The sequence below is a fragment of the Acanthochromis polyacanthus genome, chromosome 8 (assembly GCF_021347895.1).
Source record: "Acanthochromis polyacanthus isolate Apoly-LR-REF ecotype Palm Island chromosome 8, KAUST_Apoly_ChrSc, whole genome shotgun sequence".
NCBI lineage: Eukaryota > Metazoa > Chordata > Actinopteri > Pomacentridae > Acanthochromis > Acanthochromis polyacanthus.
Window position 1 is genome coordinate 9,965,835 of NC_067120.1, and position 23,739 is coordinate 9,989,573.

The window sequence follows — 23,739 nt, forward strand, 5'->3', positions numbered from 1 at the left end:
TATTTTATCATTTTAAAATCCCTGAAAAAGTAAAAATAGGACTCTGATTCATTTTTTTCTTGTAAGGCTCCACTAGCATCTGAACCGTATGAGGTAGCTGTGGCTGAATGGTGCTGGGTGTAAAAAATGTCGGGGAGTTGTGTTTACAAAGAATTGCCATCAATGAAAAATTAATTATCTGAGAGTCAGCAAAGGTTAATTTTGGTCAGAAACCTTTCGATCCAGAGGAGCTGACCCCAGCAGTGCTGCTCGTCGCACTAGTGCCTGGCTGAGGTGACACATTCAATGACCTGTGACATGGGCAGTGACAGCAGAGTAAACTGGGCCGTGCTCCCCTGCCTCGGTGCGCCTGGAGAGCTTCAAGGGCTCCCAGCTGAGAGGAGCAGGTTAAAGCACAGCGCTGCTCCCATGTCATCAGCCCCGGCCCGCCATCAGTAGCTCCGTCCTCGAACAAACACTCCCCAGTCCTGCCACCCACCTCTGTTGTCTCCTAGAGACAGTGCTGCCCACCGCTGGTTGCCCCATATGTTTGGGCTGCACACAAGGTGGTTTCTCGGATACTGTGGTTGCTAATTATAAATTTAATTTGCATTTTAATTAGAATGGTGGAAAATTAAAGCCTGCCAGCTGGAGAATTTCAAAACGCTTTTCCCTCCCTCCTTTCTCTCTCCCAGTTTAGGCTGAGCATGACTCTGTCCTGTACTCATTTGTATGAGCACAGCAGTGGCACCAGCACCTTCGTAGTGTGGGACAGTGAGTCGTGTCACCTCTGAGTTTTCTTTGATTATCTGAAGTGTTTTGCTGACTTTCTGCATGTCTGGTAAAAACAGCCATCTTCATCATGCACATTTTCCCAATAGAATAATTCATGGTTCTTTTTAACGCCTCACATAATTTCGTTAAGCTCATAAAATTCACTGGTGTTTTTTTTTTTTTTTTTTACGGATTCTATTAAGTTATCGAATATCTTCTACTTTGGCAGATTGATTAATAAAACAAGGTCCAAATCCCTCCCGTGGTGCTCGATTGACGCACTTTCCACGTGTTGGGAAGTAAGCGATCTGCATGTGTGGGCTGGTAATATCATTCAGTTTTGGTCATTATTTTCCAATCTCCATAATTCGTCCCATTCCCCATGTTGTTCCCCCATGGTCATTCTCATTCCCTCTCTCGCCTCCCACGGGCGTCCTTGCTCAATAATTGTCATTAATTGATTGACAGCTCTGATAGGCCCAACTAACCCCAGTTCTGCTCTCATGTCTATGTTTTAAATGAGAGCTTGTACATCCAGTGACCTTGTCTGCCCATCAGCTCTCAGCAAATGTGAAGCCAATCCAGAGAATGTCTCACCTTAGCAAACTAGACCGTCCTAAATGATTGTAATTGGTTTCTGAATCTATCTCGAGTTGCACTGTGTTGTGCATGGTAAAAGCCAGTTCAAGTTTTGTTTCAACTCTTTACGTTGAATTTTATCACTATAATCTCAGTTCTACCTCTCTCTTTTAATTCCCATCACACTTGACTGTTTTTTTCATGTGCTTGTGGAGATGTTACCCAGGACTGTGCCATTAAATTAGACTGAATTCAAAGATGTACTTTGAATCCCACAAAGCCATCACAGCAGGGTTTCCTCTCATAGTGTCATTTCTCTGAACTCGTGTCAAATTATGTAAATAAAAACTTTAAACTTAAAAACAAATGCAATCTCTCTTTTCTTTCTCCAGGAAGAATAGTCGATTATTAGAACAATATTACCTCATTCCTCCTTATTTCCTTTAATGATTATTTTTTTGTTGTTGTTGTTTTTTGGCTGAGAAAATTAAAGAGCCTAGAATTTTCTATGAACACAAGCATAAACAGTTTTCCAGGAGACAGCTCCACCTTTTTAATGACAGCTGAGCCACTGTTAATGTAGGCTTTCTAATTCCTTTCTCTACAATAATCCATGCATGTACTATGTCCTAGGCACATGTAACGTCTGACATTCTTCCAGGTTGTTTTGGTTTGGGAGGCTGCCAGCCCCAGTTTTGCACCTCTTTGCAGGCCCAGTTTGATGTGGTGTGAATAACATTCAGACATACACACACGCCCTCATTAGCATTCATTCAGGGAAGCAATGCAGGACACCCTCTCTGCTCTGAGGGTGGCATTTGGCAAGGGCCAAATACACCTGGCAAAAAGTCTCCATCTTTCCCTCGCCTATCATGTTCATCACATTTAGTTTTCCATCATGCACAAAAACACTCTTTGTGTCATCCAAAACATCATATGAAAGCTGACTGCTTCATATAGAGAACGCACATTTTGTAATTTTATATTACAGGAAGCAATAGTTGCATTTTATTGCAGTCAAATTGCATTTAAATACCATAGACAATACAGTTCATATTATTCTTTGATGTGATGCTGTGGGGAAAATCTCTGTAACGCAGCGATTAGACTGATGATTACATTTTTTTTTTTTTTTATGAATGCACAAGGGAATAGTTTATTCATTCGGTGACCCTCAGAAGTCTGGCATGCAAGAGCTTCTCCCTCTAAGGCATGCATCCGTCAGTTAAAGTGTGGAGCAACAGTGGCCATGTGAAAAAGACTTGGCAAGAGGAAGGCACACATTCTCCAGATCTGAACGTGTGTTACTCTGTATAACAATCCCTCTGTCTTTTCATGTGAGACATATCCACTCAGCTACTTGATCTTTAGCATTATTGTTCAGATATGTTGTAGAGCCATTTATGTTAAGGCTCCATGCTGATCTTGACATCAGCGCATAAAATGATAGAAGGTCTTGAACCGGTTAACAGCTCAGAATAGTAAAGTTTTTGGAAAATCAGTCACGATTTGAAAGCCTGCATGACAGCCTTTTTTTCCAAAAACTTTTTTTTTTTTTTTTATTCCTAACACATATAGAAATCTGTTGAATAATATTCCTTCAGCTGAAAAAAAATGTCTTGGCAGCTGGCTGTTGAAGACCCCTTTTAGGTTTATCTTTGTGAATTGTCAAATATTTGAGTGTATGAAGTGGTGTGATGAGGTGCAGAGACAGATATTTGAAGGGATTTTAACTCATTTGAGCAATTACATGCTTAACTGGCCCAAGATAATCTGTCATCCAAAGCTTCTGTCTCGGGCTCTCCCTCTCTTTTCCGATCCTCCACTCTCTCATACCCTCCTACATGGCACAAGAGAAGCTCAGAATAGTGGGATTTAGAGCACAAAAGCTTACCCTGAATGGAATGAAGGCCTTGGAGAAATTAATTGCTTCTAACAAACAGCATGACTGCTAGCATGTTTTGTGCCCCATTCTTATCGGCCTTCAGAGGTAGAGGGGTGGGCGACAGGTCTGGAGAGGGTGAACCTGCAAATGAGGGAGGGAGCCTACAGGAATATGCACGCACGACTTTTCATTTCATTTCAGGTTTCAGGCGTTGGTTTATGTCATTCAGACAAAAATCTCTGGCTGCATTTGAAAGGAGCATTTAATTTTGAATTTGGGAATGAATGCTAGTGGTCAGTACAAAATTTTGACACTGGGGACTTAAATGAATACATGCCTGTAAATATACAGTACTTTGACTTTCCATGCAGTGACCATGAAATAGAAAAAAAAAGCTCTGTGGGTGAGTTATGTGTATATGGAACTGGATATTTCATGAAGGCTGTTTAATTGCCTCTGAACCTTGCAAGATTAAAGGTGTAATTTTGCTCGTTGCAGAAGGACAAAAGTTTGGCGTACGGGTTAGGAATATATGCCCTCTTATCTTCAGGAAATGCACATGTGGCCTTGAAATATAATTTCCTCCTATATCTAATGCAACATTGATATGTCTTTGGCATTCTTCTATTTCAAAACATCCCTTAACAGCCTATAAACCCTTTTTTCCCAGTAATTGAAAAAACTATCTTTAACAATTAATTAACTGTATAGATTTGGAGAACATTCAGGGAAGCATTAGCTTGGGCAGTTATGGGATTTACTCTTGTGAGGGTGTGTGGCATATTTGCCCCAGTTCTGTTCTCTGCTTGCTCCCACTCCCACATGTCACCATTCTGTCTACCACCACCAGCGTGGCATCTATCATCCACCACAGACGCCGCGGCACCCCACAAAAGGAGGCTGGAGCATGCACAAAGACATTAGCATTTTTGCATCTCATTATGGTTGTAATTGCATGCCAGTGTAAGCAGCTCGCTGTCCATTATCTTGCGTAATTTTATCAGTGACGTTTGAAACGTGTGTTTAAATGTCAATTATTGACTACAAAAAAGGGTGACCTTTGTGGAGTCATCCCTCTCTCCCTCTCTCTCCTCCATTACCTGCTCAGTCTTCCTCTCTCTCTCTCTGGTCTTATCGATTCCTCGTGCCTTACTTAGGTTATGCTACTTATATGCTGACTACCTTACCCAATCGCATATTATGACAGTTGACATGCATGATGCTATTAATGTTAATATACTCAGTGTCGACAGCTTTTCTTAAGATCTCATTAAATAACAGCTATAATAAAAATGGCACACAACCATGACACAACATATCACATCATCATTGACAAATATTGAACCCAATATCAGCAACTTTACTTGTATCTCACATATATAGGGTGATATGTTTGTAATATAATGGATCTATGCAGCATGACATTGCTGTCATTGAGGATTCAATTAATAAAGGTAATCAATTAAAATGAATGAATTCACCTTAATTCGATATAGCATCAATAGCATAGTTGTGGATTTGTATTATTTCATTTCTTTTAGGTGCTCTTGAAATCTTAATGTTGTATTTGTCATCTATGAAATTTGCACGGATTATTATCCAGATTGTTTGTGCAATATCTCATTGTTTCGTGTTGCTGTAGCTCAGAACAATCATGAATTTAACATGATCAATGTATAATATACGATATCTCAGTATCACTACTCGACAGCTGAAATATATTTTATTATTCTCAAAATGATTGTATTGTTATGAGAGTTTAAAAGAAAAAACTTGCATTTTTACCTCACATAATAAAACTCCCCAAACTGATGAATGATGGTATTTGGAAGAACTGATAATGTGTGAATTTCTTTAAAGACTACAACAAAATAGTGAATTTGGGGTTGCCTTAGTATACATTATAACCTCTTTACAGTGTGATATTCAGGACATTCAGTTATCAGTATAACTTTTTAATTGTTGTTCTTTTAACAAAAGATAGTCTCACAGTAAATGTATGTTATTATACTGAGAAAACATCCTTTTAAAGCTGGTCACACTTCTTATTTTGACAACATACTTTATACTTTCTAGTGATAATTAGAGAACTTTTTCCTCATAATGAGAATATTTTCATGAATTCTTTGTGGAAACTGTTTCTCTGGTGAGAACATGTTGCACAGTGCAGTGTCGTGTTTTGTGTGTGTAGTTGTGCAGCGATGGCTTCAAGCAGAAGAAGAGTTGTTATATATTAGTGAAGAATAAAATACTTCATTGGTTTAAAAGATGTTGTTTTTCATTGCATAGATAATGACACAGAAAAAAAGTTCAGTTTCATCTGAAATGTCTTGTATTTTTCCTTGAGCTTTTGAAGAATGCAGCCGATTTTGTTTAGTTTCCTCCTGTTTAGAAACCTGCTTAATCTCCTCATTATATAAAAGGTCAGTTCTTGTTTTTCACCTAAAAATATGAATAATAAATGAATGGAGGATCAACACTCTTCATTACTTATGAATTCCTATTCGAGTTATTATTGATGAATAGAGAAATTATATGTCTTTGTATTTGTATTAAAACCACATGCTGCACAGCTTTGTTAATCTTTGCAATTGTTATTGTAGAATAATATAGAAAAGCATTAAGAACTGCAGAGTGCTACAGCAGCATGAGCAGCCGTGTAATTAGCTGACAACCAGAGGAACCACAATCTTTAAGAGTTTATCAAACTACTTGCACCTTCTAATTAAAGAAAGCACAACCCACCAGGATACAGTTTCATTTGATCTGATCTGGAGCAGAAAATCTCCCTATTAGCATCCTCCTCCCCATGAATATGACAGTAATTGCAGTCTCACTCTGTTCCTGTTGTCCTTCTCCAGTTGAACACATTTAGCAAATTTACCTCGTACTGTAGGTTATTATTGTGCCATACAGTCTGGGGAATCAAATAAATCGCTTAGGTTATCTTATTAATTAAGTCAAAATAAATGTGCTAGAGCTAATTTATTCCCTCCAAATACCATGGGATCTCCCACTGCAACTAATGGCATAGTCTGACATTTCGTAGTCTTAACAAATAACCTGAAGTAATTCATTTAGATTTTTCCAATTAGAGATCATTTGGTTGTGGTTGTAACATATACATACGAATTTGCATTCCAAGTCGCGCAGAAATGTAGACGGAGTTTCGTTGTGTTTTCTTTTGAAGTCCTGCTAGCACTGTCTTAATTATAAACGGAGTCTCGCTTTACATTTCAAATTGTTCTGCCGACAATTGCATCAAAATGCCAGGAAGCAGTAGCAGCTAATTTTAAAACAAGCTGAAACAGTTGTCACACCGCTTCAGACCGCACATCTGCGTTACTCAAAGAGGATCTGTCACTGATAAACACATTCATAATTTAGCAAGTTTCTTCCCAACAACAGCCCGAAGCAGGCCAAGAGTCTTGGAGCAACTGTATAATGCAGGCATATGACAGTGTTGAACCTCGGTGCCCCTGCCCTCACCCGCCCCTCCGGTCCTCAGTGGAATAACACTTGATCCATAGCTCTTGAATCTGTGTCCACGCCTCCCTTTTATGGCCCGTGGGCATGTGAAGACCCCGAGCCAGCCGTGCTTATCTGACCCTAACCTTGGCGTATGGTGACCTTGACCTGCACCTCACCCCTTCCTCATCCTCAGGGCTACATCTGTTCCTTTCCCTAGGACACCCAAGTAGTTAGTGATATTGAAACATCACCTTGGGGCTCCATTTGTTTTCTCTAGAGAGGTCAGTGAAGGGTTGTCATTAGGACTGAACTTGATCCTCTGCTTCCCCATAAATTGGTCCATCCATGCAAGGAGTGAGCGCACTGTAAATAATGAGCGCATAACACTGAACATGAAATGGAATCTCAAAACTGACACTCTATACTTTTCCTTTTTGTATTGCATAGATCCATTTGGTCCCACTGACAATGTGCCTACAAATGCACAGACGCATGGAGCACAAAAATGTATCTGTATTATCTCTTCCAACCTGTTTTGATGTGAATAGTAAAATCTGACAAAAGAGATGCATATGCACAACACTACTACTCTTGTCTCTTCTCTAATAATTGTGGCTGCTTCAAATGCAGCTTTACCATTGTTTTGGGTTGCTGTCATTTCAACTCACTGGTTTGTTCCAGAGTGATATCTTGATTGTGATGCCCTTTATTATTTTTGCTTAGTGTTTCAGCAGTTGTGTGAATTGGCTGACCTTTTTGGGAATCTTCCTTTTATTCTCTACAGACCAAACACGCGTCTTTGCCACGTGGCTATACTGTGGAATGCAAAGTTCATATCCATATAAATGAATGTACACCAGACAATGTCAGGTTTTAATGGATATTACTTGAAAGGATTTCCATTGTTAGTGGATTACATGTATAGATAGTAAACATCACCCAAGGCATTGTTTGGAATTATTTGTAATAAATCATGAGAGAGAATGATAGTGGTTTATTCTTTCCTCTTGGACAGATCAAATTCATGCCGGACACTACAAAGGAAAGACGTGTTTTGAAAAATAAGGGGAAGAACGAAGCCCTCATAGTGGTATCATGTTCGCTAAGTACGTGAAAATGTATTTTCCACCTCTATCAGTCGCATGGTATCATATCACACAGGAGTCAAGGGGGAGGCTAAAGGTTACAGCTCTGAAACATGGCATTGATCCTAACACCTGACAGCACCTCTCTCTGCTTCTTGTTCATTTTCTTGTTCGTAATTATAACACGTTATTTGCTGCGTATTGCTAGTGTTGTTGTCATTGTGACACAAAGAAAAAAGGCAAAACACTAGAAAACCAAGGCAGAGGAAATGTTAGATTATTGTTGCCTAGATGTATTGTGTATCCACTGTGTTATCAAAGACAGTAGTTTAGGAAAAATTATTCTATTTTCTTATTCTCTCTATTACATGGGCCCAGACGTGAGGCTGAAACCAAAGGTGTTGTCGAGCCTGGTGTGCTCTGCATATCATAAATCAGACCTAACTGACATTTTTTTAAAGAGAATGAATATCCACCCACTCTCTGTGGAAGGGCCATGGTATTTGTATGGCCAATGTGACCTTTCTCCATACCCTCTCAGATTAGGTGTACGACATAGAAAATTGCGCTCTTGCTGCAGTCCATAAATCATACCAGGGCATTTTTTTCTTTAAAGAGGTATGTAAATACCAGTGTACTAGCTAGGTAAACAACACTAACCCTGATACAAATGGCTTGAAAATTGAAGAAAAGCACCTTATTTTTCAGCTGAAATTGCTTTTGAAACCCAGTTCTGGCACATGGGATGAAGGAGCCATGAAATGATTTGTGCTGGGGGAATAGAAATGGGTTGATGATAACCACACTCGACACAGTTCCTGTGTTGGGGAGTTCTAGCAATGATCAAAGATATCATTGTTGCACATTATTTCCCCCCATGCAGACCCCAAATGCATCTGTATCTGAAGTGACATCCACCCACATGCACTCAGAGTATATTTCGTTTTAGGGGACAAAGGCCCTCCACCACAGTACAGCGAGGGCTGAGCTTAACCAGTCAGTCCTGCTGCTGGCCTCACAAGTCTTCAGAGAACTTGTATTTCACATTGCCTAATAGACTGATTTGATGTGTTTCCTTTGCATTGTATAAACAGTAAAAACTTTAAATGTAATTTAGTCCTGTTTCTAACAGATGCAGTTTCTCTCAGCCGCTGAAAATGAAAAGAAATCCTATGAATCCTAATCCACAATATCAAATTCTTGCGAGACATCAAAGTAGTCCCATGAACATATAGTATACAGCAGAAATGTTATGTCTTTGGGGTTTATCTGCAACATTGCTGTGAGATAGAAATGTAAGTGGGAAACAGTAAATCCCATTCAGTGTGGAGTTGATATACAAGAATGTTAGGTTTGCAGCATTTACAACAAATGTGCAGCCTCCTGTTCCTCAGTCTGTCACCTCAGAGTCCATATCCATGAGGAGCTGGACTTCTTTTAGTATCAAATACAGACAAAAGGGTATTCGTCTGTTCAGTGTCTTCACTGAGCATATGTGCCTGTCTCCATCTTTTGCCACACTGTGAAAGGCCGAAAAAGGCAGTCATTGCAGAATACAGTATTAGTTGTCTCAGTATAATTAGTATTTCTTTTAAACCCAAGTATCTTTTTATGCCCCTTTTGGCAACTGATCAGCACCTGCAATCCTGCACAGTGAGTCTCAAGGAGAGCTGCAGGGCACAACCCGTGACAGCCTAAGTGGCAGCCAATTCCCAACATCTGGTACAAGCTGGTGCAATCCTTCGTATCACCGTGATCGTGGTATCGCTGTGGTGGACGCTGCTTGGCAGCTTGTGGAATCAGACTGTTCAAGAATTACCCCCAACGTGTTCTAAGCAGAGCGGGCGGAGAGCACACTGTTTCATTTCAGCACGGTGGACCATTGATGCCTGCAGTAGATCCCCTGTTATCTAATCAAACAGCACTGGTCAGTTATGATGCCAACTCCTAAATCCACAGCCGTCTGTAAAGCCGTGGGGGAAGATTAACCGCTACAGCGCCAATGTCCTACATTCAAAGACTTCCTCTTAAGATCTCTTTTCCTGGAAAGTACAGTTATCCATACAAGCAAACACAGACAGAGACATGCAGACATACAGCCTAAAGTAAGAGTCCTTCATGCTGTAATGGGGCTATCACAAAGACCACACAGCTTGCATTTTGGAAGAAGACTTGATGCTTTCTAAACGCTCTTTGTCTGTGACCACTAGAATATCTCAAAGAGGCTTGAGCCTGTGCTGTTGTAGAGCATTGCAGGATGTGTTGTTTTGCCATGAAGGTGCTGCCTTGTGTCTAAGATACCCGGCATGTAAAAGTAAAGTAAGAACAAAGAAAGATAGCTCAAGACATTATCTTTTCTGTCTTATGGTCTACAGGAGCCCTAATAAGACCATGCGTTCTACAGTTACCCCGCTGCGTGGCTGCACTTCATTATAACCCAAGAAGCAGAAGCTCTCACATAGCAAGCAAAGAGCTCTGGGCACTTTTTTAATATTTATATCACAGTCTGGTGTGGCAGTAATGATATTAGGGAGCTGACGGAATTCTCCACCCAGCTGGACATGTTAATTGAGAAGCCAGGATTTAAAGGCAAAGTTCACATTTGTGCAGATGGTGGGACAATGCAAGATGGCAGACCTAGGTCAGAGTCATTTCCAAGCTATACCTTAATGGCAGCGTTTTTTCTCTCTTTTTTTCTCCCCTCAAATTTGACACATACTAGTCCCCGAGGTCCGTAGCAGTCTTTGGGGCTGGTCCCTGTACCTCGGTGCCCTTGACGAAAAACTATATTATATAGTTGATATAATCGCAAAATGTTCTCTCCGTCTTTCACTTTCAGGGTTAATGTGTGTGTGTATATGTGTCGCATGAATGTGTCATTGTGTGAATGTTCGGGCCATGAAAATAAAATAAAATTATAATAGTGTACATAGAAACAATCAAACTAGATTTTTTTTTCCTTTTATTATGTAAAAATGATATATGAAAGTATTGTATCTGCAGCTTACCTTGAAGGTGGGTAAAAAAATGGCGGGTTGAGCTCTTCATTTGTTATCAAAAAAAAATCAGTTGTAGGTTACGACACCTACTATGTCTGCTCTGGAGAACTGTACCTGAAAGTTATTGTACATCTATCACATGAACAGGAAGTAATTTCACCGGAGCCAACAGCCGTAGGGCCCAATTTTATCTCCTACAAAAATACTTGTCCCCTCACTCAGGGGCCTGTCCTCATAAATTATATGCAGCATTGTGTGGAGGTAATGTGGCCATAAATCAATAGCATTTTCGTGATTTCAAACAATAGTGCTAGATTTAAAATAGATTATCAAAGCTAATTAATTTCATGAAGCTATGTTACCCAGCATAAACAGTAAAATGATTACGCTGTGTGCAGGCATCAGAAAAAAAAGTCACACTGCAATGAAGTCTAACAGATGGGTTTATCTTTAGCGAGATTTACACTGTCGAACCACACATCTACATCAAATTAGAGTACTCAGAACGAGTTCTCCCCCCACTCTCTGGCCATACACCGGAAAGCAGGTGTCTGCTTAATAATTTGGTCAAAGATCAGTGAGTTAAAGGTTGAGGCCAGGGGCAGAGAGGACCAGGGTCATCCTGGTGGTAGGGAGGTGGTGAGACATGATCTCCTCAAGTCTGGAACAGCCAAACCCCAAGGTCATCCATTAGTGCTCTGGCCCATTGGTGCTGGAAGACCCACAATAAATTTACTGTGCACCCTTAACCCTTTTAATACTCACCATGACCCAGATGAGGAGATCAGCTCCCTCAGGGAGGGGCACATTACATTATTAGCACTGTGCATCCATCGACAGCTATTATATTCTAGCAGTGTATTACGGATGACTTCATACTGTAAATACTTCAACACAAATGCTAGACAATAATGTGCATTACAATCACTCTTTTAACAATTTTGTTTAGTTGTGGCTTCAGTCTATCTTAATCAATTAAATTGCCTCACTAAGTCTCCCTCTGAGTTGTGTTAATAATAATGTGAGTGAGATTGCATCTTTAATTTAAATTACTGCAAGATATTTTAATATCTAGAATCCCTCCGCTGGCCATCTGTGATCATTTTCAAACATGCAGATGATAGTGTCAGTGTCTGGCCAAATTTTTTTAAAGAACATCTGAGTTATGACTGATCATTATCTGGCCTTTCAAACAATGAACAACTTATCTACCTATAATTCAGTGCATTTTTTTTTTATTCTTACAAGAAAAGGTGAGGCAGCAAGGAAGAATGAGAATGAAATGTCAACAGTGTCAACCACTCCCTTTAAATAGGACTCTCCTATGATCCCTTGCTACCATGCGCGGTCAAAACCTTTCCAGGTGTCAAGACTGGGCGTCAGAAAAAGAAATTAAAGTGACACAGTGTTGACAGGAAGAAAAGACATTCCAGTTTTCACCCCTCTCAGGACAATGAGAGAGCCATCACCTCGGCTCAGACACAGGCACTAATGAATCAAGCAACACCTTAACTTCTCCAGTGCAGGGGACTTTTGGCCGGGGGCACCCATATAGTGTCATTGATAATGGGATCTTGTATTGGACTGCTGTTGATTTGATGTCTACCGCAACCTCTCCCTTGGCCTGCCATTTTGACACAGCTTAATTTTGCTCCTTGCCATAAAGACATCCTGTTAGAAGGTGTTGCACAAGTGTTAGGTCTTCATCTATCCTGGTTATGTCTCCCCGCGCACAGCCTTAAGACCTTGCAGTGTTTTATTAAGCCAGGACAGCTCCGTTAAATTTATTTTACCTACACGGAATTTGTGCAATAATGCAGGTGTGTGAGGCAGCAACGTGTTGAAATGAGGTGAATCTTTTTGAATGCCACAAAGAGTGGAAGGAGGAATAGAAAGGATGGATCTACAATTTTGGGGTCAGTGTTTAGTTTGTTTTCTGCATACTGACGAAAACAAAAAAAGCATTTTTTTCCAGGGACAGTTCTTTTTATAATCCAATGTTCCTTATCTAAAATGAATTTATTACAAATCAGAATGCCATGAATAAGGATTTTAATTGCAAGGGAAGCTTCTGAGCTCTACCAAATATGCCTGCCTGACTACCATGGCTAGAGTTACTTTTCCATTAACCGTGCTGTAGTTATTTGGTTAAAGAAGTGTTGAGAAAATGTCAAACTTCCTCCCAAATGTGTGAAAAATGTGATAGATGCTAGCAATGTTTTTGTGAAGGATGTAGTGTGTAATACAGATTATAGTGTTGCAGGAAATTGTTTTTATCAGAAAGTGTTGAAATTGGTATTAATTGGAAAACGTCAGCTCAGATAACAAGCAATCAAACATTTATTTTAAGAAGTAGCAGAACACTTTCCTAGTATTCTTCTTGATATATGATAGAGTTGTGTTTTTGGTTAGTGAACAGCTGAATATATGGCGCCTGAGCAGCGTTATAGTACGAGGGAATTGTTGTTGGATTTAAAAAAAAAGAAGTCTTGATGACTTTCTCACTCTGTGCAGATTCTCTGTGTATCCTCCCCGCCTTTACATGTCTCCACTTTCCTATCTTAAGCTGTCTTGCGTTCACACCCTCCAACAGACACACACTATACACCCCCAGCATCCCCCCGCGTGCAGGGCTGGTGGCTCCTTTGTGCGACCTGTGCTCACACTGTTCCATCTCCACATCACGCAGCCAGCCTTTCACAGCAGCAATTCAGCAGCAACAATCACACACTCATGCCTCCAAAAAAAGACCTCTTGCTCCCTTTGCCAACCAATTAAGAGCCATCTGGGCTCAGATGCACTAAGAAAGCTATTACAATATCATAACTGTTTTCATATTCCATGATATGTTTTTAATGTGGAGACTGCACAATGTTTAAAAACAAGACACTTATTTTTATTTTTTAAAAAGAGCTTTGTTTTCCGCAATATGTCTTCGCTGCCTTGAAAATGAGTAATTGTTAAACAGAAAGTGTGCATATCAATATTTTGTTTTGTTAAATTTGCACAAAGCCAGTGGAGGGCACAACACAGTTTAAAAACATGACAGAGCCAGCCATTGCTTTTGAAACTGCCACGCAAGTGTGTGATTCCCGATGAACTTGAGGTCATAGATTCCCAGTGGCTGTGTAGGGCAGGGAATGGAGAGCAGCAGGGTTCAAGCCTTGGGTCAGTGGAGCTTCAGAAGTGGCCAGCCAGCTTTGTCCCAGGAGAGATGATGGTGACGGATTCACTGGTGTTTTCTCAAGGTCCACTGAACCCCACAGCAAAGACTCTAACTTAGAGCCTGCAGAAAGAGGGAGCACTCCTCTCATCTCCAGTTCACAGAACTCCAAAAGAGGGGCAGTCTGGATGGGCTCCAGGACGCCTCGAGATACACAAAATCCAGCCACAACCTCACGGTGGCACTGCCAAACCTCATTTCATTCTTTTCCTCCGCACATAATCTGGAGTACACATTAGGCCTCTGACATGCACTGTAATGGTTCATTTCCCCATTGTAGGGAAGTGTTGAACCACTGTGTTGTCAAGTAGGCTTTATAAGGCGAAAATATATGAATAGAAGCTCCACCCCGTCTTTTTTTCCTTTTCAATCTAACTATGTTAAAAGGCTTAGTTACCCCTAATCAAAATGGCAGGCCCACAGGCATGGCATGTCCCAGCTGTGGCCCTGGCGCGGCATTTCTCTTCTCCATGTACATTGTTCTGGGCAGCACATCCAAGAGCTCTTGCTGTGCTATGTACTTAACTGAGGTCAGAGTTGTCATTATCTGGGTCTTGTTGGCACTAAGGCCTACAGTGATGATAGGACTCCGTTTCAAACCTGCAGCTTTTAGCGCTCCCTAAGAGTTAACCTCTGTGAAGACCAGGCAATCGACCACCTGCAACTCTAGCCCAGGGCTGGAACTGGGCTTAAAGGAGTATGCTTTATGACATTTTGCCACATGTGGGCTGCTTGTCCCGACCTGGAGCCCTGACTTTTTTTCCCTTCTTTTGGGTATAGTGGGATTAATAAAGTTCATATGTACAGACAGGATACATATGTTTAGTTGTTAATTAGGAGACTGTCACTTAGAAATGAGTCAGGAATCTGCTGCTTTGTTTTAAATTCAGTAGCGACAAAGTCAGAACATATTGCAGGTATATTTTTCCGTGGTATTTCTATCATATCACCATAGGAACACTTGCACACCATTCATGCGTATTGGAAAATTGATCCTGACAAGCGTTTTGCCATGGATTTAGGAAGAAAACACAACGGGAGATGAGTGCTTGTGGAAGTTTAGGTTTTATTTCTTGAGCTAAGCCCTGCCGTCTCCATTCTAGCAACACTTCCTCATTCATGTCAGCCCCATGGTGTTACTCAGCTAGGAATTATTTTTCAGAATATACTAAATTTTGAAAAGATATATCTCTCCCCTGTGCCTCCCCTGTTCTCTCATTCTATTGCTCTCCCTGTCTGTTTCTCTCTGTCTTACGAACACACACACACTGCAACATGCAGACATGCACAACCCCTCTTAAAACCGGTTCTCCCCCCATAGCAATTTTGTCAGAAGTTGACAATGTCTTGATTTAGTTGTCTGGCTGTTCCGGCCAGTTTTCCCTGCTGCGCTAATGTGAACAGGACATCCCGCTGGGCACCAAAGAATACCACTTCACGGCAGCCGCATAGCTGGCAGCTTTTATTTATGGCGCTACCGAAATGAATGGGTATTAGTGTCCAAACATTTCACCATGCTCCTGCAGCCACACACAAAAGCCACTGATTTCCAGCAAATCTGCACTTATTTTATTCAAGAAGACTAAAGCTAGGGAGAGGGGAGAGAAACAGACAGACAGAAAGAGAGGGAGAGAGAAAACATTTATAATGACTTAAAAGACCTCAAAAGAAGAATGGGAATTGCGTTTGAAAAGGATTTACGAGACAGAAATCGAAAAAGAAAAAAATGGCCCCTCTATTTCACTGCATTTTTGTCAGAGTTGAAAATGGAAAATATCTATATCCCTAAAATGACTCAACTTTAAGTGCTTATATTCACACACACACACACACAAAAAAAAACTGCACTTCCCGCACAATCACCCATTTTTCAGTTGCTGTGTTGTGCCCGTTATTACAAAGCATTGTATTTTATAGGACTATACTAAGAATGGAAAAGTAATTTTATCATTGCTAAAATCGTCAATTGAAAGTGTCTTCACAAATCACTCCTGCTACCATTTTGCAATCCGGGCTGCCTGCTGTCTTGTTAACCTGTGAATTTTAAGTGGAGGGTTCCCATTAGATAGCGGTAGCGCTGCTGACTCCTCTTGGCTTTTCTGTAGGGAGCAGGCTGAGGCAGAGCGCTCTCCTGGCCTGGCGCTGCACTTTGCCTGGTCTCTGTGTCCAGGACCTCATCAGCACAGAGTCTGCCTGTCCTTGTGTCCCTGCCACTCACCTCCCTGCTCTTCATCTGTCATTCCTGCCCTTCTGCAAACACACTCCACTGACATTTTGAAAAACTCTGGCATTCACCCTCAATATGGATTCTTGTTGATTATAGCTTTCTGTCTGTGAAGATTGCACGTGTTATTGACTTTGCAATCCCATGACTATTTGTACAGCTTTTTCCTCCCCTCTGCATCTCACTGAAGTCCGGCAATAATATTCCCCTGGTTTCTCATAACCTCTTTTCATTATCCTTTCTATTTTCATTTTTTTCTTTTTTTTTCAGTTTTTCCATATATTTCACTAATCCCCCCTGGCTGTGACCCTTTCTTTATGCCACCAGAGATCAGAGTTTCTGCAAAGCTTCGGTCACTGATGTCATTAAGATTGGGATCTGATACACTAGATGTCCATTGGTTAAATGCCCCTGGCCTGAACTTCCTATTGTCCCTTAATTCCAAGCGGCAGCTCTATTTCACTTGCCGCATAATAGCCCATAGGTTAAAGTTCTGCTGCTTTTGCTTTGAATTTACATCTTTCACAGGCTCCAGTCTCCTGTTCTGAGCTGGCATTTTCTTTCTTTTTTTTTTGCTCCTTTCATTTCTAGCGAGCCTCAGTGCCTGCAGGCAGCACGGCTGTTTGTGCTGTAGCTTTCCTGACAATCTCCCACATTCAGGCATCTTTTGGCGGGTCAGAGGAGAGCAACTTGACTTAACAGGTCAACGTAAGTGGGCTCCACCCTTCTCCAGAGGGGAAGCCACGGAGCCCTCCATTAGGAGCTGACCTCCACGATGCACTGGTCTAGCCCCAGCCAGGGTATCACATGGCTCTGCTTGAGACAGGCTGCTCATTAAAGCCTGCTGCCCATAGCAGGATTAGGCCTTTTCATGGTTTATCCTCTTCTCTGACAACTGACAATGGGCGAGGCTAGCTGCTTCAAATGGAGTGTGCATATGAATCATGGAATTATAATTGCTCTTTCATGATGAGAATATTGGAAAATCTATCCACATGCACAATTCAAAGAATTAATTGGGGTCTGTTTTCAAGGGCACATAGCTACACTATATGAAGAAAATGGTAAGGGCAGTAATGAGGCACTTTCAATACAGCGCGGCACCTTTCTCATTGCACCTGTACACACACTGCTGTTTGCACAAACATACCTTCTGCCTCTAACCTTTACCCACCTTGATTCTTTTACTCAAACTTTCACTGCACTTAATACACAATGGAGTGCCCTGTTTACTTGTGTTGTGATGTTTTCAAAGAGCCACCCCATTAACAGTGGTGGCCCGTTCCTCACGACCCAGTGGTAGCTTCCTAACAGCGTACGGGTTACGGAGGGCTGCAGCTTGGACACCGAGTAGGAAACGAAGATGACACTGCCTCTTGAGCTGTGTGGGAGGGAGAGGGCTGGTGATAGCGAGGAGACACAGCCGCTATCTGCAGCTCCAAGCCCCAGTTACGCTTCCTATTTACACCACAACTCTGTCTGTTTTCATTATTCATATTTCATGTGGTGTCATGGCATGAAAGAGAGTTATTTCCTTCATGGTGGAGGGCAGGTTATGGCTGGCTCTCAGGTTGCACGGCTCATAACAAGTTAGGGCGGGGGTGGCTTTTCTGGATTCATGCATCAAAACAGTGTGCACAAATAGAAAAGAAATATTTCCCCTGAGACAGAATACTCTGTCCCCTGCAGTTATCCAGAACATGTAGCTTTACATAAATCTGATGAGTGAAAACCTCCATATAAAAATCTGAGGGTAAAATTATCACTTTTAAATCATTGCCTAGAGTTGTGTAATGAACAAAAAAATAAAACAAATTTCCTAATTAAAAGTGTGAACGACACCATGGTCATTTACATACGTAGTGAAGCTTTTTCACACTCATCTGTAATAAACACAATGTGATAAGGACCAGGTATATTTAAAAGGTGTTAATGAACTGCTGCTTTAATACCCTCTTCTCAATTTTGAAATTATTACCCTATCAATAACCACCTGTCATCTATTAAAAAACAGTGCAAGTTTAAATTTGTTTAGTGTCATTTTTAAGTTGAAAATAAAGCTGGAGATTGTCAGTGAAAAGTTGATTTTTCCATAAATATAAACAGTATCTTGTGTGTGTATGTCATACTTTTGAACTTTTATGGAGCCCTCACAGAGTTGCTAAGAATAAATGATTAATAATGTTGAAATGTTTAATTTTACAGTATCCATTTTGCCGATTTAAATATTTTTAAGGAATATTTCACATTTGCAAAACTAAGCATTAATAGTTTTTTTTAAATCTAGTTTTGTAAGTAACATAGAAATTGTTTTAAGGAGCTGTCCAAAACAAAAAAGAGAGGCCAGAGAAAAGAAGAACTGAAACTCTGTTAGCAACACAATTAAACTCTGGTAATGAGGTCAGACATCAGATCTAGTATAAGTGATATCATTACACGGCCTGAACGGATGGGCTGCTCCAGCTGCCATGCTCTTGCTGTGGGATTAGACTCGCTGTCCTGAGGGCAGCACTTTCACCAGGCTGACCTCTGCCTGCCACTGGGGCACCAGCCACCCCTCGGGTTCCTGGGGGTTTCAGCCCCCCAGTCCTGGTGCCAGTTGCACCAACAGGGCTACGGAGAAGTGAACTGTGTCACCACGTGGGATGACAGGACTTGCCACTCTATTAGGAAGCACATAGACAGGCAGGCACCAGCGCACAATCCTCCCTATGTTGCCAACTACGAATTACTGGGCTCCTCTATTTCTGTCAGCTCATTTGTAAAAACCAACTAACAATGACAAGGTGATAAAAGGACATTGTATCAGTGATTAGAGTGCTGCGTTTGAACCTGTTGATGGTTAAGATATGGCTCGCAAATAAAGCACAGCTCCATGCTTTCTTGCTGGAAAAGGACTCCATTCTCTTTAGTTAAAATCATGGTTCATACTTGCAAACAAGATTGAAATAATGAAACATACAGATTGGTAGCAGTCTAATTTTCTTTCCCCATTGTCTAAAGCCTCGTTTGCAAAGTCCCTAGCAGGAGTCGGCTTAATTTGTCTTTTCTTATTTGGTCTGCTTGTGTGTTTTGTGCTGTTCTCTTTTTGTCTCCCATGATTACTTTGAGGATATCGTTATGACATTCAGCAGCAACAATAATTCTTCTGTTCTAATTCATATCAATTAGTAGGGAATGGTAATTCAAACTGACGGCAAAGTGTATCTTGAAAGGCTTGCGAGGATGTTGTGGCGGCAGCATCACTGTGCAGCCAAAAGCCACCCTCCTTTCCCCTTTCTTCCGCTTTCTGTCTTTCAGTCCACAACAAGGGGCTCCAAGCAAAGAGGACAATACGAGTCGGAGCCAGTACTTTGATAATTAGTTATTGATTGAGAACAATGGCATGGCATACACTGTCGTATTAGCTAGACGCCAGTAGGTCGCGACACCAAGAGCAGCCATCAAGAAACGAGGGCCAAAACATGCCTGACTTCCCTAATAAGATATTCCCTCATGTTTTTCTCTTTCATTTCCCTCCTCTTTTTCCTTCCTCAGGCATGTTAGTGTTCAGGCTGCAAGGGGTCAAAAGTATTAATGCTTGTGCACAAACGAGTGCCTGATGAAGGAGAATTTAATTAGAGAATACCCACTCAAGCTTTTCATACCACATTGCTCTGTGTTTCTTTATTATTTCTTTGTTTTGCGGGACATAGAATTGAAAGTGTCAAAAAAAAAAAAAGAAAGGAAGAAAAATATTTTAAAATATTGTGAATGTTCTGGCACTGGGGTTGTTTTTGTAATATATAGAAAAGTACTGGTTGCCAAATGAAACGTGCCTACAAATACTGTGAAGCAGTGTTACATATCAAAGAGCACCTATTCATGAGGCATATGTCTGCATGAATTATATTTCATGGCAATTGTCTATAGGCCTGATCTTTGCTTGGGTGTAAATCGGGAAACAAAATAAACAGTATCTGGTATTATTTTACGCATGCGATTGACCTGAGCTCTGTGTGTCACATTCTGCCTGACGGTGTGGTAGCGAGAGCGTAAAACAGATCACCACATGTATTATTGGCTGTGTGCTCACAGCAAGTGATGCATGTCAGAGATGGCGTCTTTTGGAGGAAGTTTGGCTTTTAACCAAACTGTGCTTACAGGTAAAAAAGAAAAAAAATAGTAAGAAAGAAGAATATCCTCAAATAATTGGTGGGTCTCCTTGCTAAACAGGGATGTGTCAGGTTTGGCATCAGAGTGAAAGAAGCTCACTAACTCGCTTCACCTGATCTGTGGCCTGTAAAGATGCACCTGGCATTAAACAGACAGGGCCGGAGCGTCAGCTGAACAATGGAGGACTGTCAGGACCGACAGCAGGGCACGACTCTACCATCACTGCTCTGACAGGGAGGGCCTCAGAGGGTAAACTGCTTTGCTGGAACTAATTAAACAGATGAAGTTATGACATGAATATGCAGATGTTGTTTACATTTTACCATATGGTATTATTTCAGGTAATAACGCACAGGAGAGCCTTCCCACTCATTAATGTGAAGGGATGGAGTGAAAACACTGTCTATCAAGAGACACTCAGAGCGTGTTCGAGAAATATGATCAGACTGACACTCGGGTGTTGAAATCTATTTCAAGCCACTCAATTAACATACATGTTGATAGCTATTACAGCTTGATTTAAATTGTTAGCATCCCCGATGTTAGACAGGCTGGTCTTTATTGAAAGTAGAATTTGTCAGTTTTATTCAAATGTATCTAAATGTGTCACTTTTCTTCTAATTTAAAGTGCAAAATTAATTGTCACAACATTGGCAGTGTCTTGTTACGCAAAACAATATTATCTTACTACAACTAATTCACAGCCTCCTATTGCCACTTACATTCACTATAGTCTTGCAGTTAAATCACTTTCCAGACATCATTCGTACTTCGAATCGTACACTTTCTGTAAACTCAGTTTAATTCTCGATGCACCGCCTGCATTTAACTCAACTTCTACCTTTTTTTCTCTTTTTGTATTTTTCTTTTTTTGAAAAGTGTTAAAAGTAGTAGAACTGTGCGAGTTTTTTCCGCCGTTTTTGTGTGCAGCCTTACCATTCCCTTGGAGCGGGTGCTGAGAGGTTAAGAGGAAAAGGGCCGATGGAGTCGCGTTTAGTAAGAAGTGTGGGATCACGGGGCCAGCTGGTGGGGTGATGGGGAGCGTAATTGTGCCCGCTGTGTGGATAGGGTGGGGGGTGAAAGGATGGGGTGAGAAACCCTGGAAAAAAGGGAGGGGAGGGGACACCTCAATTACCTGTGCTCCCTCTGACCCCTCTCTCCCTCTGTCTCTCCACGGACAGACCCACTGTCTGAGAGGCGGGGCGCATTTCCACAGGCAGATGCACATCCCCCTCCTTTGTTCAAGATAGCACTTGCTCCTTTTCCTGAGATGCAGAAACTTAATTGCAACAATCTTTCCTCTAATGCATTTCTCCTTTATTTGTCACTGTCAAAAAATTCAAATTCCCTTTAAAAAAAAAAAAAAAAGAAAAGAAAAAAAATCAAAGCGTTTTTCTGTTGTGTGTTTATGTTTGATCACGGAACTTGGCCAGGCGATATTAGATTAAAGATGTACAACAAAATAAAAAGCAAATTTACCTGAACTGAGCAGTTCTCTCAAACATATTCAGCAGGTTACATGCAGCTGTCATAGTTTATTTTGGAGCTCCTGCTTTGGCTAATACAGTAAGTGACAGAGACTGGTGTAAAATCAATACTTCACAGGAGTGTGATGTCTTAATAAACTCTCTGTGTTGTTCAGACAGGGAAGCTAGACATGTACGAGAAGGACTACAGCGCAGGCCATTGTGCAGCTGTCAAGTCTAGCCCTCAAAAGCAGATGAAGCTGTCAGATTATTAATATATTTATACTGACAGGCCCCAAGTCCACCCCTAAAACCCTCCCCTCTTTCAGTGTCTCTCAAAAAAATATGCTCGGCTTCAAAGACGCAGGCCACAGGGTTGGATGCAAGGTCAAAGGCCAAATACATTTTGAAAGCAAATTCTCTTCCTTTTGCAACCTGTTTTTATTGCTGTCGCTCCCCTTCTCTGTAGCGACCATTCAGCTGAAACTTAGGCTGAATTGGCAGCAGCTTTCAAAGCGCTTGGCAGCCTGGTGATCCTCAGGAGCTCTCAGCTGACATCTCTCTGGGCTGGTCTATGCTCAGGGGTCAGCGCGAGCCCTGACTCCCAGGACCCACTCACTCAGGCGCTACCATGAGTCAGTCCCGCAGACTGAAATTAAAATGTGAAAAGCTGCGCGACTGAAGGCATTCCTCACCCCCCATGGCATTTTCCTTTCTCTGTGACAGCTCCTCTGAGACTGCTTTTTCTTTCATGTTTCTTTTTTCCCTTTAGATTATTTAACAACATGTGAACAGAGCTGTCACCGAGAGACATGCTTGATCGACAGAGCAAGGGAGTGTCTTCGTCAACATGGGGTTAAATTCGATTTTCTGCATGTTCAGTATGCCAGCTTCAAGCCAGTTATTGCCTTGGCTTGATGTTTTTTGATGGATCAATTATCCATTATAACATGTTGCGATGCCAAACATAACGCCAACTATGACACCTGTCACAATCTTCTATTAGGGTAAGGAAATTGAAATAATTTAATGACAGCTAATTTAGTCTTTGTTTTGAATCTCATTATGGCTGCAGTAATTGTGTTCTATAAAAAAAAAAGAAATATTACTGCGCACTCAAAGTAAAGTACCTCGACTAGAGCTATTAATTTGATATCTCTCAATGAAAACACATGTGAATAAATTGTGCTTTATCAGATTCAGACAAACACAAGTTTGAAAAGCCTGGGAGATCTTGGAGATTTTTTTTCCTACTTTAAAGTCTAGTAGAGATTAAATTAAAGTCGGTGATAACACTGTAGAAAACAAGGTAAGAAACACAGAATGAAATATCACTATTAAAGTCAATACCTAGGCATTTTATCAGTGAATATATATAATTTAGGAATCAAGAAAAAAATGTATATTAATTTTTACGATCTTATTTTTGTTCCTGGTAGCTTTGCAATATAAATAGTACAATCTGTAGGACTCAGGGCAAAAAATATCTTCCCCGATGAGACTCTACGTTGCATCATATTTTAGCGTCATGCATTCTAATGAGTCAAAGATATTACTTCTCTTTAGGACAAAAGCACCAGACAGCTGAATGAAAGTGGCATGTTTTTTCAATAGCATGTATGTGAGAAAGCTGTGTGGGAGCGTCTTATCGGTACATGTGTGCATATACTTGAATTTGCAAGTAAAGAGCCTTATTGGGATTACCCACGGTACATTCTATTTGGTATCATAAAGAGAAAGACGGAGTAGATGTGTGTCTCTTTTTTTTCAGGGGTTCGGTAAGCTCTCTGTCAATGGTTTGGAGTTGAATTGCCTTGGATAGCTCCCTTCATTCCATGGAATGATCTCAGACCTAATTTACTGGGCAGCTCAGGATCCAAAGCATACAAGGCTCTCCTC

General features: G+C 41.0%; 1 long non-coding RNA gene across 1 annotated transcript in view; it reads left to right on the plus strand.

Annotated features, from left to right (window-relative positions):
* Nucleotides 1–23,739, plus strand: part of LOC110962131 (uncharacterized) — a 66,592-nt gene that overhangs the window by 39,922 nt on the left and 2,931 nt on the right. The gene's annotated exons all lie outside the window — the stretch shown is intronic.